The sequence below is a fragment of the Triturus cristatus genome, chromosome 10, assembly GCF_964204655.1.
Source record: "Triturus cristatus chromosome 10, aTriCri1.1, whole genome shotgun sequence".
NCBI lineage: Eukaryota > Metazoa > Chordata > Amphibia > Caudata > Salamandridae > Triturus > Triturus cristatus.
The window spans coordinates 97,337,146-97,355,694 of record NC_140593.1 but is presented as its reverse complement, the minus strand read 5'-3'; the positions used below and the strand labels follow the sequence as shown (position 1 = coordinate 97,355,694).

At 46.5% G+C, this 18,549-nt stretch overlaps 1 protein-coding gene across 4 annotated transcripts in view; it reads left to right on the top strand.

Moving 5' to 3' along the window:
- The window catches only part of TOP2B (DNA topoisomerase II beta), a 497,734-nt gene that overhangs the window by 475,070 nt on the left and 4,115 nt on the right, over positions 1 to 18,549 (top strand). The window lies entirely within an intron of this gene.

Below are 18,549 nucleotides of genomic sequence, written 5' to 3'. Positions count from 1 at the left end.
GTAAGCTATGGCTGCCTGCATAACGCCCATTACTGTTGGTTGCTCCTTGATGGATATCCTCTGGTTAGCATATACTGTAGCTGGCAGCAGCTGGTTTGTATGGGCTGCTTCGACACTCCTAGATACACTTTGGAGCCAGTAAGCACAGCTGGTTGTTTACTGCCCATTCATATGGATTGGTCCTCTGACACTCCTTGGTGCAGCCCCTAGCCGGTGTAGTATGGCTGTTATAGAATGTCCTTTCTTGTGGGCAGCACCTCTTCTGCTCCTGGGTGCACTCTGCTACTGATAAAAAATGTATGGTTGTTTAATTGCCATTTCTGTGGATTGCCTTGTGACCCGCTTGAGAGGAGTTCTCAGAGCTTTTACTGTGGGTAGTTGCATAATGTTTACAGTTTAAGAGGTGAATGTCCCTTGTATGGTAAATGCACCCCTGCCGTGATTTCACTAACTTCAAGTGAAATTGGTATCCTTACTTTTCTTTGGTCCAGATGACATGCTGATATAGGCGTGTGTGCCTAGGATTATCCTTCATGATAGAGATCAGATGGACTCATTTAACTTACTTATAAGTATGTAATATGATACCAGAGGTATCCAAGGTTAGTAAGCTAAATAACACTAGTGGACTGCAGCACTTAATTGTTCCACTTCTGCAGTGACAAGACGGAAACGTGAATCTGATAGACTCCTAGCTGCAAATCCTTACCTTAGAACTATCCCCTGGCATCAGACTGGTTCCGGGAATTTTATGTGAGCATTACCCTTGCACACCGTTAGCTGGTGTTGTTTGGCTCTCCATGACATCACAGTCCACGCTAGGAGTGACATGCACAATTGTAGGAAAGTGTTCCTTTTTGCCATGGTCACCCACACTTGTTGCCACGGGTACTGATGTTTTTTGACAGATATGCACTGGGTCCCTGCTAACCAGGCCCCAGTGCCAGTGCTTTTTCACTAAAAAAAAGGTAAATGGTCTAATTGTAACCCAATTGGCACACACTTAGGCACCCCTGTATCTCCCTAGTAAGTGGTGCCACTGGTACCTAGTGTATGGGTAATAAACAGGGTCCTTAAGGACTGCTGAATGTATTATGATACCCTAAGGGAACCCCCTACAAATTTCATGCAGCCTGCCACTGCTGACTGCGTGTCTTAGTGAAAATCATGAGTGAAAACACATGGCAGCCTCACTATGTGCCATTCAATGACACTACATGTAGTAAATGTAAGTCTCCCATACAACAGCCTTTGTAGCCCAAAGGCAAGATGCATTATATTACATGTGAGGCCATATCTACATTAATAGATATTCTCTTTGTAGGAAAGTGGGTTTGTTGCAGTGACACCCCCCCCCCCCCCCAACACACACACACACACATTTGCCAGATTACTGATAAACTTTGACTCGATCTGCCCAGGGTCTATGCCAATTAGGTTCCCAGAGCCTGTGTTCTTTCACAAAACTGTACCTTTGAATCAACAATTGGCACATCTCTGGCCACAGGCAACCCTCTTGTAAAAGGGACCATGGATACCAAGGGCACTGTGACCAGGAAAGGCCTCGAAGGGCTGCAGCACCTATTGTGCCACCCTTCGAGACCTTTCACCTTAATACCCGCACACTGCCATTGCAGACGGCGTGTTTTGGTGCAGAGAAAATTTAAGCCAACATGGCACACATCCCTGTGTGCCATGTCTGCAGCCCGCTGCCTATGGACTAGGTAAGTCAAACCTCTAGCAGGGTTCACTAGACCACAGGTGAGGGTACAGTTGCATGAGCACTGTACCCCTACAGTGTCTGAGTCCATTTTTAGACATTGTTAGTGCAGTAAAGCCATAAAGTGTATATGGTCTGGGAGTTGGTCATTACAAACTCCACAGCTCAATAATGGCTTTACTGAAACCTGGGAAGTTTGGTAGCAAACTTGGCACATTAAAACCACACTGATGCCAGTGTAGGATTTAATGTGAAATGCACTCAGAGGGCATCTTAGAGATACCCCCTGAAAAACAACCAGCCCTGATATGCTTTCTGAATGGCTATCCGCCATTTGCCACCACCAGACAGGTTTCCAGACCCATGGGTACAGGGCCTCCACTCTCTGGGTCCAGAAAAAAAGCCCATCCTGGGAAGATGTCATGCCTCCTCCCCCAGGAAGGGCCTGCCACCTTTGTTAGCTCACCCTGCTTGTTAGCTGGCCTTGCCTTTTCTGCCTCCAGCAACTGGCTCCCACTGGTTCTGTGCCCCCTCCCTTTTGTGGGAGAAAATCAGCGGAAAAACAAGTGAGGAAGAGAAGTGTGCTCACTTTTGCCAAAACCACCCCTCAGTCCCTTCCATCTTAAAGATGAGGGCCCCCAACCAATCAGAGAGGCTTATTCCCCTTTCCCACTGGATGATAGCATAATAGGGGGTGTACTCACCCCCAGGAAGGGACCTATTGGTCCCAACCTGCACTCCTCTGTAATACCCCTAAATTTTGTATTTATGGGCGACCATGGACCTTGCCTCCTCAGATTCCTGCAACCTATGAAAAAGGACGAATGAGGGAGTCGCACTGACATGGCCCCAGCCCTACTGGCCCTCATGCAGTTTCCAGAGATCCTGTGCCAGAAGTCTGCTTGTCCTGCAGCCAGCGACCTCCAAAACCCCTGGAAGGACTTATTGCCTTCAACAAAGACCCGATCTCCTGCGAACAGCAGCTCCGTTCAAAAAGAACTCCAAAGAGAGACTCTGAGCCTGCCGAAGATAAAGCAACTCGATGCCTGGAATCACCACTGCACCTGTCGCCCGAGTCCAAGTGGCCCACCGATCCCAGCGAGGTCCCCCAGCGCTTCCGAGTCCACCGTGGGTTGACCTCTCCAGGACTCTCCGTTGCCTCCAGCCTCTGCACGGAGACTCCCCCAAACTGCAAGTGGCCCGATAAGGTTAACCCTGACCTCAAAAGGCACCCATTGTTATGAGTTTTCTGAGTTATGTGACAACTGTATTTCCCCCATGCCTCTAGAGACCGCAATTTGGTTTTTACTGTTTTGATTGTGCCATAGTTTGTTCCACTTAATAATTGCCAGTTTTTCTGGTTGCCATTACAACCACAAGTAAGTTGCAGGTGCTGAGCATGTCACCCTCTTTTAACCACTCCTCCCCATCCCCCATGTAAGAGGAGAGGATATGCAGGCAGGATTACACAGGGTGGTTAGTTTTTATGTTGACCTCACCAAGGATATCAGGGTCGATGACCGGCTCTTAGTGGGAAATGCAGGCAATAGGAAGGGGAAAACGTTTTAAAAGAGAACCATATCGAGTTGGATCACTTTATGCAGTAAAAGGTGCTATGCGCTAGCATGTAAAGTACCACCTGAGGGCATCAGCGTCCATTTCACCAAAGACAAGTTTGCCACCCCAGCATTAGCAAGGGGGAGTTCCTGTGACCCAAATCTGTGAAGCAGCAACATGGGCTTTTTTTCAAACATCTGCCAAGCACTATTGCTGAATTTATGAAATGCAACGACATAGCTATTTTTCTTGTTCTGTACTTTAGGACTTTTTGCTTGACCATCCATTCAAGACCCTCCTCCAAGCAGTGTATTACTTGCTAATCTATTCAAAGGGGAGGGATCCTCAGGTAGGAGTATCCATCAGAAACGAAAAGTTGCTTACCATCATTAATAGTTTTTTTTGTGGATACTCTGTCAAACTTCGGATGCCTCAAAGATTCCACTCACTTCCGCAATTTCAAGGATGGTCATTCGAATGCCAGCTTACTAAGGTTCCAAAACGTTTCGCAGTGTGAATCTTTTTTCTGGATTCAGATACTGTGTATTATTCCGCCATCTAGTGGTTAGGTCCGGAATTCTCCCATTTTTATTTTTGTAGTCCTATTTTTGTTGTTGCTCATTGACGAATCCCCCATTTGGTGTTTACTGTGATGCTATACAGCCTCCCCTGGAAGTGCCACATGTGAAGGAAGAAGAGTTCTGAAGAAGTCGCAGAAATTCTGAAGAACATCGAATAACAGGTACGGAAGGAGATCCCTAGTGTGAAGGGAAGGTTTCCTCGAAGGTTTGAGAATGCCCTGACAGAAGGCTCCCTGTTCCGTATGATGAAGAAGACTACGTTAAAGTTCTGCCCAAATTGCAACTATAATTCTGCGCAGAAAGGTCTGCCAATTGACTATCGAAGTGATAACTACGAAGCCAGTGCCGGGTTCCAGTTGAAGCTGCTGAAGGCAAGAGAGAAGCATAGACTGGCTGTGAGAAAGTGCCATCTTTCTTGCATAGTTTGCCCCCACTTTTTGCTGAATTGCTGATGTACTTTGACTAAGTGTTCCCTGGGCTCCTGCCAATCAGGTACCCAGGGCCTGTGTTCCTTCCCTAAAACTGCATGAAGCCTAAACCCAATTGGCATCTCTGGCCACATGTCAGCCCCTGGTAAATGGTACACTAGGTACCCAGGGCCCTGTGACAAGAGAAAGCCCCTAAGGGCTGCAGCAGTTATTGTGCCACCCTTAGAGGCCCTGTACCCTGACACACACACACACACACACGCACTGCCTTTGCAGAACAAAACAGTCGACATGGCACACATCCCTATATGCCATGACCACAACACACACTCCCTGGCATACCTCAGTCACCCCTCTAGCTGGGTGCCCTATGCCTGTAGTGTAGGTACAGTTGCATGAGCCCTGTGTCCCTACAGTACCCAGGTCCATTCCTGGGCACTGTAAGGGCAGTGCTGCCATTAAGTGTATATGGTGCTGGGAGGTCGTCAACACAAACTCCACAGCACCATGATGGCAACACTGAAGACTGAGAAGTTTGGTATCAAACTTCTCAGCACATTAAACCCGCACTGATGCCAGTGTGGGATTTAATGTACAATGCAGGGCAGAGGGCAACTTAGAGATGCCCCCTGAACCTAACCTACAATCCACGTCCGGTCTGAGGGGCTGCATAGGCTGCCACACAGCAAACATGTTGCTGGACCCCTGGGTAGAGAGCCATCCGCTCTCCTGGGCCTGCAACAATAAACATCCTGGGCGAGGTGCTAGGTCTCCTCCCCCAGGATGGGCAGGGGAAGCTTCAAAGGCATGCTGCCTTTGTGAGCTTCTCCAGGCCACTTGCTGTACTCAGCAACTGGCCCCCACCAGTTCTGACCCCCACTCTGGCGGGAAGACTGCCGGAAACCCCAAATAAGGATAGGGGATGTGCCAGCCTGCCAACCCCACCTCTCAGGTGGGGGAGGCGAGGTGAAGCACATCTCCGGGCTCTAACCATCTTGAAGATTGGGAGTCCTGCCCAATCAGGACTAGGCTACTGCCCCCCTCCCACAGGAAAGTGGCAGGATAGGGGGTGTACCCACCCCAGGGAAGGGACCCATTGGTCCCTGCCCTTTACCTACCTGTAACGCCCCTAAATTTAGTATTTAGGGGCTCCCTGAACCTTCCTTCCCGAGGTCCCGAATCCGAAACAAGCAAGAAGAACAAGAAACAAGAAGACCTGTGCAGCTGCTAACAAGAGGAAGACATCAACTGACTTGGCCCCAGCCCTACAGGCCTGTCGACCCTTGAACTAGCTCCTGCTGAAACCCGGAGTCTCCAGTGGTCAGCAACCTCAAAATCCCCGGAGGACCTGACTGCCTTGTAACTCTAAAAAGACTGGGACTCCCACGAGCAGTGGTTCTGCTCAAAGCAAGTAACAAGCACCTGGTGCCAACCAGGAACCGCGACTCCTGCACACGCCAAGCCTAGCCTGTGCCGGAGTGGACAAAGACCATGAGGAGGTCCCCCGGCGACTGTGACCCCGAATCCAGCACCCAAGGACCCACCTCGGCGCTCCTGACGACGCCTGCAGTCTCAGAACCAGGGACCCCTCCAACCGCGACCAGCTGAGGGTAAGATTTCCCGACGTGAAAAGACACCCCGGCGCCCTGCGGCCCCCTGTGCCCAGCTCCTGGGTGCCTACCTAACCTACAGCTTCCCAACTTACCTCTCGAAGTGGTGGTCGCACCTGAAAAATCTTCGTCCCCGAGCTTGCACCCTGTGTTTGTCCTTGAGCTTCTTCATTGAAATCCATTGAGCACCCGACGGCTCAAAAGCACCCTGCACCCAGTCGCCCGAGTGCCCCTGGGAGTGCAACCTCTGTCCTATTTTTCTTCCCCACTTGCCTTGAGCAAGTGACCAGGAGCCCAGCTCCCACAGCCGTGTGGCCTACCTGCTAGCAGCCACCAACCAAAGGCCCCCTGCCCGATATAGGCTAACATTGGGCCTAACTCTCTCTGCACCCGGCTGCCCCTGTGCCGCTGAGGGTGTAACAACTGTACTTACCTGACCCTGGGAGACCCCTGAGTCTATGCTCAGAACCTTAACTCTGCCAGCCGAGTACTTACCCAAAAGCCGATAACTCACTTTTCTTCCATAGGTTAACATTGGCTGGTTTCACTTGGAAATACTTCTAAGTTTCGAAATTTTAAAATATTCACCTAAAATCAGCCGAATAACAAATGAAATTACTCACCTGTTATCAGCAGAGATCCCAGTGCTGGATCTTGGTGCCCAGCACTGACCCTGAAAAGTAATTACAACTGTACTTACCAATAGCTTGATTTTCCTCCATAGGATAACATTGCCTGGTTTTTGCCAGAAATTCTTCTAAGTGTCAATTTTTGAAACTTACAAATATTCACTAAAAATCGTCTGTGTAACAAACGATTTCTTTCAACTGCTTACAGGAAATGCACCAGGGTTGAACCCAGGATCCAACCCTGAGTAAGAAAATCATTCGTAAAGTAACAAACTGCATTTACTCAAGTCCCATTGAGCTCAATGTTATGATTGTGTTTGAATTGTGTTGCCAATTGCAACAACTGTAACTATTGCATTCAAAAGTCTATTGCCTGTTAAAAGTATTTATCTAAAGCATCTCATTCTGAGAAAGTGTATTTTGATACCTATTGTTGGTTCTAAATTAAAACCACCATATATTTTTATATACAAACCATTGGCCTAGAGCTCAGTTCTTGAGTATGTGAGACCATTTGCTGACTGAGTGGTACAGCAAATGCTTTACACTGTCCTCTGATACTGCCTTACTGCTTGACCAAGCTACCACTTTAGAGAGTAAGGTTATATCTAACTTTAGCCTCTGCCAAACCTCTGGGGACTGTGGACTCTGTGCACACTGTACCTATTTGGAAAAAGTATATACAGAGACACTTTCTTACACAGGCGCATTATGCCATGCAGGGACAGGAGCCTACTCCATCCCTGGGAGACCTGGCTTTGTCAAGCGATGATAACGATAAAATGTAGCTGAAGGTGCAGAGGCAAAAGCTTTGGACGTCGACTTTTGAGAATCATCAAGGTTGAGAAGGAACTGCTCAAGAAAGACAAGAGACCGCAGGTAAGGCCGACAACTCTGTCCTTCCAAGACCCTTGAAAATGCTAATGTAAGGCAATAAAGGGAGCCTTGACGTAGAAAAGATTGCAGATCGAAGGCAATCCCAGAGAAGAGGAACCCCTCGGATTTTTCAAAAAGGATACCGCAGGAGGCAAGTCTCCCGAAAAGACTCCATACTCAAGACGTTCGAAGTCGAGATGTTTTGACGTCGAAACAAAAATAATCTCGGGAAGAGACAAGAATCTCGATGACTGACAGATCGTCGAAGGATTGTTCGACGTCAAAACAAACATCGACGCTCAATCCCGAAGAACGCTCGGCAAAGATCGAGAGAGAGAAGCAGTGCCTCAAAGCCGAAATGGCAGCATTGATCCTAAAGAGGAGGAATTTTATGCCTTTTTGAAGGAATGTCCAATGCCAAAAGACCAAGGGGAGAAGGAGGTCAAGGAAATGGACCGTCCCTTGACACCAGAGCCTTAAGAGGAGGAGGAATCCTTATATGAAGACCAAGAAAGCCTGGGGATGTTTCAGGCGTCATAAGACTCTGAATATGTAGAAACTCAGTGGCATGAGATAGACAGATTCCCCTAAAGAAGGGGTGGATTGGTTATCCTTCAAGGCCTTCGTCTCCAAATGACATTGCAATGTACGATCACATAATAAAGAAGGCTGCAGACAAGTATGGAGTGCAGGAAAAATCTTAATTATGTTTCCTACTAGAGACCTCAATACCATTGTAGACAAGGAATCCATTCCTTCCAGGATCAAGGAACGGAGGCATTCAAAGAACCCGCTACATGCAGAGCAGTGACACCAAGGGCTGAGGAAAAACTATAAACATTCCTCAAAAGACCCTATCTCGATCAAGGTTACGGTGCAGGCTGCCTCATCATCACTTCCAGTGCGAGGAAGAGAGCTAACATTCCATCACCATCTGTGCCACCTCCAAACATGAATAGTAAAAAGATCGCCAGGAAATTTGAGAGGAGTGCAGCCAGTCAATGACATATAGTGAATTCTAACACCCTCCTGAACAGGTATGCATACCAGCATTGGGTGGAGATGGCAGAGCTCATGAGACACCTACCTGAACAATACAGTAGGGTAGCGGCAAGCCTAGCGGAGGAAGGCAAGAATATTGTAAATACATGCCTAAAGTTAGCATTAGATGCAGCTGACACAGCAAGTCGCCAAATGATGGCAAGAAAATTACGTTGCCATTCATGGATACGAATCTTGGGATCCGAGCCAGAGGTGCAACTAAATCATAAATACACCCTTCAATTGGGAACAGCTGTTTGGAAGCACTATTTTGTATAATTATTTTATTTTTTATTTTTTTATTGAGCAGAGCATCGAGAACATTGAAATAACATAAGAACAAACATTAGCATGAATCATCAATGAGTTTAAATTTTGTGTAAAAACAATTCATTCATCTTTCCAACCTATGACCAATGGCAAAATAGAAACAAAAAAGCCGCTAAGTTATCATATATATCTACAGCTGAATAATGAAAAGATTTTAAAATGCCACAGTGCTAAAGTGCAAGTGTGCAAAACTACTAGACTAAAGTGCTAAGAGATATTCCTCGTTCCTCCAAACCTTTAAAAAAATTATAGTACTACACTTAGACTTTTTTTTAATTTTTACGGTAGTACTACCCCTCTATCTGATGATTTTCCAAGTTATTAAAAAAACTTCAAGTTCTTATTAAACTTCTTGGTGGCTCCCACCCGGTACGCGTAGGCTTTTTCAATATCCCGCGTCCATTTCATTTTTATTAAACCATTTGTCATAGGTGGGAACTTACCTGGACCTCCAATTCTGGAGAATTAAGGAGCGGGCTACCAAGGAGGCAATTAAGAGAAAAGTTTCTTCAGCTTTCCTTAGATTTATCCTATCTTTACAAATTCCGAACAGGGCCACCTCGGCTTACGGCAACATGATCTTTTTAAATGCCCTATTAGAGCAGAGAAAATCTCCCCCCAGAAAGGCCCCAATCTTGGACATGTAAAAAAGATATGGAGCCAGCCTCCTTCACCTTCCGCCTGGCATCGAAAGCATCTGTCTTCCACGTACATTTATTTGAGTGCTTTTGGAGTGAAGTATGCCAGCCATCGGGCAAGAAAGCCATTCTTTTAAAATTGGCTGCTCTCAAAGCCTAATATACCCAGACCAGCCTATAGCTTCCCACTCATTATTAGACAAGATACATTGTGTTTCTCCGGTCACTCTTTCCAGATGGCTCTCTATCAATGGAAGTTGGTCCTGATCTCGTAGCAATCGATACCAATTCCCAACTCCAATTTTGCTCCGAAGAGGGCTATCACGAGTTTATTTAGTGTATCAAAAACAAAATACCGCTTTTTGAAAAAATGGACGATTTGCAAATATTCAAAAAAAGCTTGCTTCCTCGGAGCGCTACTCCTCATCAACACCACCTGCCACGTAGTTAACCTACTCTGAATTAAAAAGTATCTTGGCTCGCCTAACTCTCAACCTTCCCAACTTTTCAAGTGGCATGATTGAATTTGAAGGTCGAGATTCTTACATTCCCTCAATTTTAAGTGTAATGCAGCCCAGAGGAGCCCGTCACCTTAAAAAAGGCTTGAAGTCGGGTGGAGTAGTCCTTCAACGTCTTGTATCTTGTTTTTTTTCGGAAGTTTGGAGGTTTTAAAAAAAAATCTGAATCTGGGAACCAGTTTCCTGCACCATTTTGTCCACGAAGAAATGAACTTTTAGCCCATTAGGGACCAGTAAACCAGCTAGTAAATCTAGAAAAGCAGCATCATAATAAGTTTGTATATGCGGTAAAGCCAGCCCTCCCTGTTCAGTGGTTAATTGTAGTGATGGGAGCTTGACCCTTGGTGCCTTTTTCCCCGCAGACAAACTGCCTAATCAGTGTTTCAATCTCTTTAACGGCTTGTGCCTTGAGGTTGTCTGGGAGAAAGTTTAAATCTGTATTCGGGATGAGAACTTCTGTTTTATTTTGATTTATTATATAGCTCCCGGTTAATTCGAAATTACTAAATTCCCTCATTGCCATTTCCAAAGTATCATTATTAGGCTTCAAATATAAAATATCGTCCACAAAAAGCTTCAGTTTGGCCATACCCGAGATTGGGGGCTTAATAGCTATATTGTCTCGCATTCTGATGGCTAAAGGTACTATAGAAGGTAAAAAGCAGTGGGGAGAGCGGACATCCCTGTCTTGTTCCCCGATTGATTTTTACTGTACCAGCCTGTTTTGTATTGATTACCACCTGAGCCTGTGCCCCCGATCAATGTTCCGCAACATTAAAATGACCAAGGGAGGGGTACCGAATCTACAGAGGGCAAAAAATATTGTATTCCAGTTCACTAGGTCAAACGCTTTTCGCGCGTCAACCATCATAATACAGGACGGGATAGAATTGGTATTACAATAATTCAGAGCCTGTATTAGAAATTGGGTATTTGCAGCCATAGATCTTCCTGCTATAAAGATCTTTGTGAATTGTCCTGTGCGGCCGATACAAAACGCCGCGCCCACACCTTCCTTAAAATCTTGTAATCTGAGTTGAGGAGGCTAATGGACCTATAAGAATTAACATCCTTCGGGCTCTTGTCCTTTTTTACAAAGCAAACAACAATTGCCTCCTTAAAAAACGAACCTAGCTGCCGTTTTTAATATAATTGAAGAGTTTTTTCCAAAGGTGTAATCAATTCTTCTGAGAACGCTTTATAAAATTCTATAGGAAACCTGTCCTCCCCACACGCTTTGGCTCCGGCTGTAGCTTTTATGGCTGCCAAAATCTCTGTACTTTCTAAATCTGATCTTAGCTGGTCTATCAGAAAATCAGATGGTCTAGGAAGATTTACATTATCTAGGTACTCCAATATGGTATCTTCCCCTACCGGATATTACGTGGTGTAGAGCTGCTGGAAATGTTCCGGAAAGATCTGTGAAATCTCATCACTGTTTGTTGCCTCTATTTTGGTCTTGGGGTTGATCACCTTCGAAACTAAAACCGCTTCTTGTTTAGTTTTGGTAGAGCTAGCTAGCAGTTTGCCCTCCATCTGACTATCTTCATATACCTTTTGTTGGTAAGATCGGGAACTGCTAATCTCTTCCAAAACAAAAAGTCTCTTTACTCAGTTCCTGTCTGAATCTGCTCATTTTACTTTCCTGTCTGCATCTGCTCATTTTACTCTTTTTGCTATGCTAGTCCCACACCCACCCTCCCCAGACCCCGTGAGCCCCCCCCCAGAGATGTGGTCACCCCCATAACCCCCACCCTCCATATCTCGCCCTCCCTTCCTGCACTATTGGGTGCCATGGACCTGCACCATTGGTGATCTACCCTCCCACACCTGGCAATGGTAACCTTTCAATCTAGAAGCCCAAATTCAGACATTTAAGAGTGCCCCAACTTCATTTTACCAAAGAGATCTCTTTAAAAAAATCTTGGGCTTCCTCTATGTGCGAAAACATATGACATTTTCCTCTAACCAGCACCCTGGTCTTAGATTGCTGCGCAATAAACGCCTGGGCCCCCGAGCTTTGAATAAATACAAGAGTTTCACAAACTCTTTACGCCTACTTGCCGCTGCCACAGGCATATCTGCGAAGATCTGACAATTAGACTTTGTTAATGGAAAACTCCCTGGTGGATCACTTTAGCCATAATGTTCTCTTTTACTTTATAGTCAACAAAGTTAGTCCAAATTGTGCGAGGGAATTTAGCATTAGGAATGGGATGAGCAGGAACCCGATGTGCCCTGGTTAACGTTGAGTCTCCAGTGAAATCAGGGAGCACTTTTTGCTTAATGAAGGATTCAACCCATAAGAGAGTATTAGCTCCCTCGCACCCCTTAGGTACTCCGACAATCCGAAGATTAGATCGGCGTGAGTGGTTCTCCAGTTCTTCAAGTTTGTTTTCGAGGACAATTTTGTCTTCCGTCAGTTAACTTTCTGAAGTATTGAGCTCATCTGATCCTCCAGCTGAGCAATCCTTGATTCTGCTTCTTGAAATCTTGCGGGGATACCTACCACTGCCTCCTCGATTTTTCCAAGCCGAAGATGAAGAGCGGCTATCTTGATCTCTTGAGATTTTTTCATGAGCTCGTCCAGTATGAGATTAAGTAGGGTTTTAATTTCAAGTTGTTGTGTATTGGTTTCGCCAGTTCGAATTTCGGATTCCATTTGTTGAACTTTACTCTTCTGGCTGGCTGTTGGACTTGTCAGTTCCAGGCCGCTCTTCTTTGGGGCTCGAGATGGTTCCTGCGGTTGAGATTGATACCAGCTCTCCAGCTGTTGCTTTAGGACGTTTTCGACAGAGGAGGCTTGAGCAGGGGGCGAAGGCTGAACCAATGAAGCCAAAGGCCTTGCTTGTCCGTGCACCGGGTGTCCATCCTCTAGCAAAGTCTAAGTTGTAACCGAAGCTGTCGAGGGTGCCAGAGCTGGGACACGGGAAGGCAGAGATATTTATTTATTTTATTTATTTTGAAGGTTTTATATAGCGCTAGCTCCACCTGAGGGTATCAGAGCGCTTTACATATTGCATGGTAAAAAACAAGGTAAGAGCAACAATTGTAATGAGAGAAAACAAATTATACAAGGTGGTCTAAAAGAGTAAAATGAAACATTTAGAGTACGTAGTGAGAGAAGAAAGGGGAGCATAATTAGACACAATATTAAAAGAACAAATATGTCGTTACATAATAACACTTTTACAGTATACGAGGCAAACATAGTAGAGCGGGGGGTAAATTGGGCTAGGTAAGGGTGGTGAGAGGGGTGTGGAGGGGTCTGGAAGGGTGTGTGAAGGTGCGAGAGGGAGGAGGAGGTGTATAGGGCAGGAGGAGGAAAGTAGTCAGTACGGGGAGCAAGCGATTAAGTCCCCCAGAATTTAGTGAGAAGGTGTATTTTAAGGTCTCTTTTGAAGCTGACGTATGAGGGGTTACATCGAAGGTCTTTGGGGGGGTGGGGGGGGCGTTCCAGATGTTGGGGGCCTTGCCAGAGAAGGAGCGGGATTGGGAGGCGTTTTTCTTTTTTTAGTAGAGGGGATATGAGGAGAAGAGAGTTGGTGCTTCTCAACGTTCGGGCGCAGCCCGCTTTAGTGAGTTTGGTTGCGAGGTAGAGTGGAGTCTTTTGATGGATGGCTTTGTGCGTAATGCAGGCAATTTTATAGGAGGATCTGCCTTCAGTGGGGAGCCATTTTAGGTTTTTGAGGGCAGGTGAGATATGGTCAAAACGTTTACAGTTGGTTGTTAGTCTGGCCGCAAGGTTGAGGACTGATTTGATGGAGGCAAGGTGGATTTTGGGTGTTCCAGAGAGAAGAGCACTTCCGTAGTCAATTTTTGATAGGACAAGCGATTGGATAACTAATTTGAAGTCTAAGGCTGGGATGAAAGGTTTGACTTTTTGTGAGATGCCGAAGTGTGAAGAGTGCTCCTTTTGCCGAGTTCTTTATATGGGAATTTAGCGTGAGTTTATTGTTGATGGTGATGCCGAGAGATTTGACAGATTCGGAGAGGGAGAGTGAGCAGTTTAGGTCAGCGATCCAAGTTTGAATGGGGAGTCGGTTGTTTTGGGGAGAAAAGAGAATGATCTCAGTTTTGTTAGGGTTAAGTTTGAGATAGTTGTTGTGAAACCAGGTTTGGATCTTGGTTAGTGTGGTGTTGAGGTGTAGGATATCAGAATGGGATTTTATTTTATAGTACAGTTGGGTGTCGTCAGCATACAGGTGATAGTTAATTCCAGCTTGTTTAAGAATGAGGGTAAGGGGTTCTATGAAGAGGTTGAAGAGATCAGGAGAGAGGATAGATCCTTGGGGGACACCTAGGGAGACAGATGTTGGACTAGAAAGGCAGTTTTGGATTTTGATTTGTTGGGTTCTATGTTGGAAGTAGGAGGTGAACCAGTTAAGGCCAAAGCGGTCTTTGAGTGCATTGAGTAAGGTTGGGTGGTTAACTGTGTCAAATGCAGCGGTAAGGTCGAGAAGGATGAATAGGCAGGTCTCGCCCTTGTCCAGGGCGAGGTGGATGTCGTCGACTATGTTGAGCAGTGCAGTTTCAGTGCTGCAACCTTTGCGGAAGCCGGATTGTAGGGGGTCTAGTAGGTTGTACGTGTCAATGTGTTTGTCAAATTGAAGTAGGGCGCATTTTTCAAGGGCTTTAGAGAGGAGGGGGAGGTTGGAGATAGGGCGGAGGTTGTTAGGGTCATTAGGGTCAGGGATTTTTTGTGATGGGAGTGATTTGTCCGAGTTGGAGGGAGATAGGAACACTCCCTGTTGAGAGGGAGGCGTTAATGATGTTGGTCCAATAGGGGACAATGATGTGCTTTAGATCTTGGGCAAGTGCAAAAGGGAGAGGGTCTTTAGTGTGAGAGGATGGTTTAAGATTGGATAGGATGTTTAAGACTTCCCGTTCCGACACGGAGAGGAAATTCTGCCATGAGGCATTGTTTTTAAGCGGTGGAATAGTGAGGTAGGGTTCAGAAGGGGAAGGTGGTGGAAGGGGAGATGAGGGGGTCAGGGGTGGGGTGGTAATGGCGTGGTATTCAGGGGATATTGGGGGGGTGAGCGAGAGTTGAGTTCCAAGGAAAGCACAATCAATTTTGGCAATTTTTTCGGTGAAAAAGTTAGCAATTTCTTCACATTTGTTAGTGGAGGCCGCCGGGTTGAGGGGTGCAGGGGAGGTTTGATTTCTAATAATGTTGAACAGTTCTCTGGGTCTGTTTTTGGCACGGGAGAGTTGCAGACGAAAGAAAGATGCTTTTTCAGAAAAGATGTGTTTTTTGTAGGAGGAATCTTGCGGTTCTAAGGAGAGCGAGATGGGAAGGGTGTTGTCTCCATGTTCTTTCCGCGAGTCTAAGTGAGCGTCTTTCTTTAAGGTCTAAGGTGAACCATGATTTAAAGGGGACATTTTTTTGCATTTTAAGTTTCAGAGGGGCAAGTTGATCTAGGACCTCAGACAGTTTTGTTCAGTGAGTTCATTTGCATTTGAAGGGGGGGGTGACGAAGTTGGGTTTGGATTTTATGTTCCAGTGCGCCGGGGGGGGGGGGGGGGGGGGGGGTTTGCTTAAGATTTCTTGTCATAATCGTGGTTTTATTGTTTTTCACTGGGGCGGGTGGGGCTGGAGGGGAGATCGTAAGCAGTATGAGATGGTGGTCAGACCAGTCAATAGGGATGATGTTGGATAGGGATGCCAAATCAGAGTTAGATTATGGCGTCGAGGATAGCTCCTTTTGAGTGAGTAGGGGAGTGACAAAGTTGTTTGAGGTCGCTAATCTCAAGAAGGTTATTGAGAAGGTTGATTGTAGGGTCATCGGGTTCATGCCAGTGAAGGTTAAGGTCTCCTAGGCAGAGATTTTTGGAGTTGGAAAGTAACAATTTAGTTAGGTCAGATAGTTCTTCGGCAAAGGGAAGGGGCTCACCAGGTGGGTGGTAAATGTTATGTAGTCGTATTGGTGGAGAGCTTTTCATTTTAAGTTCGGCTCCCAAGTATTCGAAGGTTGTGTAATCAGTGTTACTGATTCGGGAGAGTTGTAGTTCTTTTTTGAAAATAATTGCTAATCCACCCCTTATTTTTTCAGGTCTGTCTTTTCTGAGAATAGACTAACCGGGGGGGGGGGGGAGGGGGGGTTGGGCGGGGGACAAGAAGGTCAAGGATGGGTGTTGAGTGATCTTTGAGTCAGGTTTCCGTGAGGAAGGCGATGTCAATATCTTCATTAAGTATGGTTTCTGATATTTCGGTCGCATGGCGGACTGCTGAGCGGCAGTTCATGAGCATGCAGGTAAGGGGTTTAGGATTGGTGTTGGGGGTGGGGCATAGTTGAATGGCGGTGAGTCGGGGGGGGATCTGGGGGAGCTTGGAGAACAGTGGGTTCTGCTAGTCCCCATGATTACAGGAATGTAGCAGTGAGGAGAGGAAAGATGTTTATGTGGTGGTTTGTTGAGGTAGGAGTTGCAGATGTCAGGGGCGGAGTAGGTACACGAGGTGCGAAGGGGTCTGTGTGAACAGGTGTGCAGAGGTGTTGTTGGGATTACAAGGAGCAGCGGACCTAGAGGGGCGGGTTCTGGGGTTGTAGGATTTGAACTGATTAAGTTCTTCCCTGAGTCTGGTGAGTTCAGTAACCAGGGTGGAGATATTGCAGTCCAAGTTGCGAAGTGTCTGGTTAAGGAGAGTGAGGAGGGAGGTGGTTGGGGTGAAATGGGGGAGGCGTTAATGCCAAAATAGTTCGGATGAGAAGGTTTATAGTTTGGTGAGGGCGAGAGGTCTGGAGGGGCAGACATGGGTAGGCGAGGGCGAGAGGTCACGAGGGGCAGACGTGGGTAGTGTTGGGCTTGTGGGAGTGGGGGAGGGTGAGGGAGGGGAAGGAGGTGTGAGCAAGTGTTGGGTGGGAGGGACGTGGTGTAGGATGGCCTGGTGATTGAGGGGGAAAGGGAGAGAGATGAGGGGAGAGTGTGAGGGGTGTGAGGAGACATGGTAATAACGTTATGGGTGGTAGTGTAGATTGGGGAGGGAGGAGGAAGGACAGGAGGGGCTATGGGATGGTTAGGAGGGGTGGAGGTGGGTTAGGGAGGTGGTAGGGTGTTGGACGGGGACGGTCATTAGGAAATATGGGAGATTGGGGGGGCGTGAGTGTGTTAGAGGAGTTGAGGGGGGAGGGTTCAAGAGAAGGTGATATAATGGAGGTCGAGGAAAGGGATGTGTCAATAAGGGTAGGTGTGTCATTGGGGAGTGGAGTTTGCCTCTGGGAGGTGGGGGTGAGCCGGTAGGGGGCAAGGGTGGGAGCGGGTGTTGGGTGGGGGGAAAGAGGGGAGTCTGGTGAGAGTTCAAGAGAGGGTGGAAGAATGTAGGTAGTTGAGAGGGGAGTGTCAGGGAGAAGATTTGGAGTCGGGGCAGCACGGTGGAACCAGGGGGTGTTTTAGGATTGTGTAGGTATTGGGGGAGGAGTAGATAGGGACAAGTGGTAGAAGAGAGTGTTAAAATGGAGTTCAAAAATGGTAAGTTGGTGTTCTGAGGCTTGGATCAGGATGTTTCCAGTTTTGTAGATGGAAATGTCTATTTCCTCAGGGAAGAGAGAGGTTGGAGTAGTGGAAAGTTTGAAACCGTAGGGGATTTTGATTGCGTTAGATACTGGTAGGTGGCGCAAAAAGGTGCTCTTCCATTTGGAGGGGCGTTTTGTGTAGAAAATATAGTTTTAATGGGGGACGTGAGGCTGTAGTAGTTGTCTTCAATTAGGGTTTCGGATGCTGGATTAGTAATTTCAGATTTTTTGAAAGGTTGGGGGGGTAGGGAATGGTCCAAGAGTTGGGTCCATGTTTAGAGACGGCGGGTGCAGTTCAATCCAGTCGGGGGATTTAGGTAGTTTGTTAGCGAGTTGGAGAGCTTGTCAAGGCCGGAGGCATGGAGAACCTCCGATTTTAGTGTATTGGGGTAGTTCCGGAAGGCCGGGTGTATGAGTTACTACAGGCTGATTTGAGATTTATTTCGGTCATAATTGACAATGGTGGTATATCCTCCGGTGTGTTCCTGGAGTGGTGATGCCCACTTTGTGTATCTTTTAGATCTCTGCTGGTGTCTTTATTTTCCTCGAATTCCTACTGCCAGTGATCATCCGGACGGTACCTTCAAGGAATATGTGTAGAGAATTGGCTATGTTGTATGTAGTATACTAAATATAAGTATACACTAAATATGAGTATTTATTGCAACTCCAAACGACTTTATATTAACGATGGCATGAGTACAAAACTGTTTAAAGATGGCTGCCACCATGTTGATCCTGGCTCCGATTGCTACTGTGTTCCCTCGTTTGTTTTCATGGTGTAGTCCTCTTTCACTTGCCATATGCTGCCATTATAGAACAGGAATAGCACCATAAGAAGAGGGCAGCCCGGTTTACAAAGTGGCTTAGGTAGTAGATGTGCAATTTATAATTTGCGTTTTACTTTGTGCAGCATTATCACGTTAATTAATGTCCCGCTGCCATTTTTAAAGTCAGGCATTATTATGCGATCATGATGTCTTCCCATCGCTGCCATTTTAAGGTCAGGCACTGATCGGCAAGATCTCGGAAAGCAGTGACTGTCAGTGTTAGAAACTCTTCTCGGAAATTGCTGTTCTGCCCTCACAGTTCTTGCAAAATCACTTC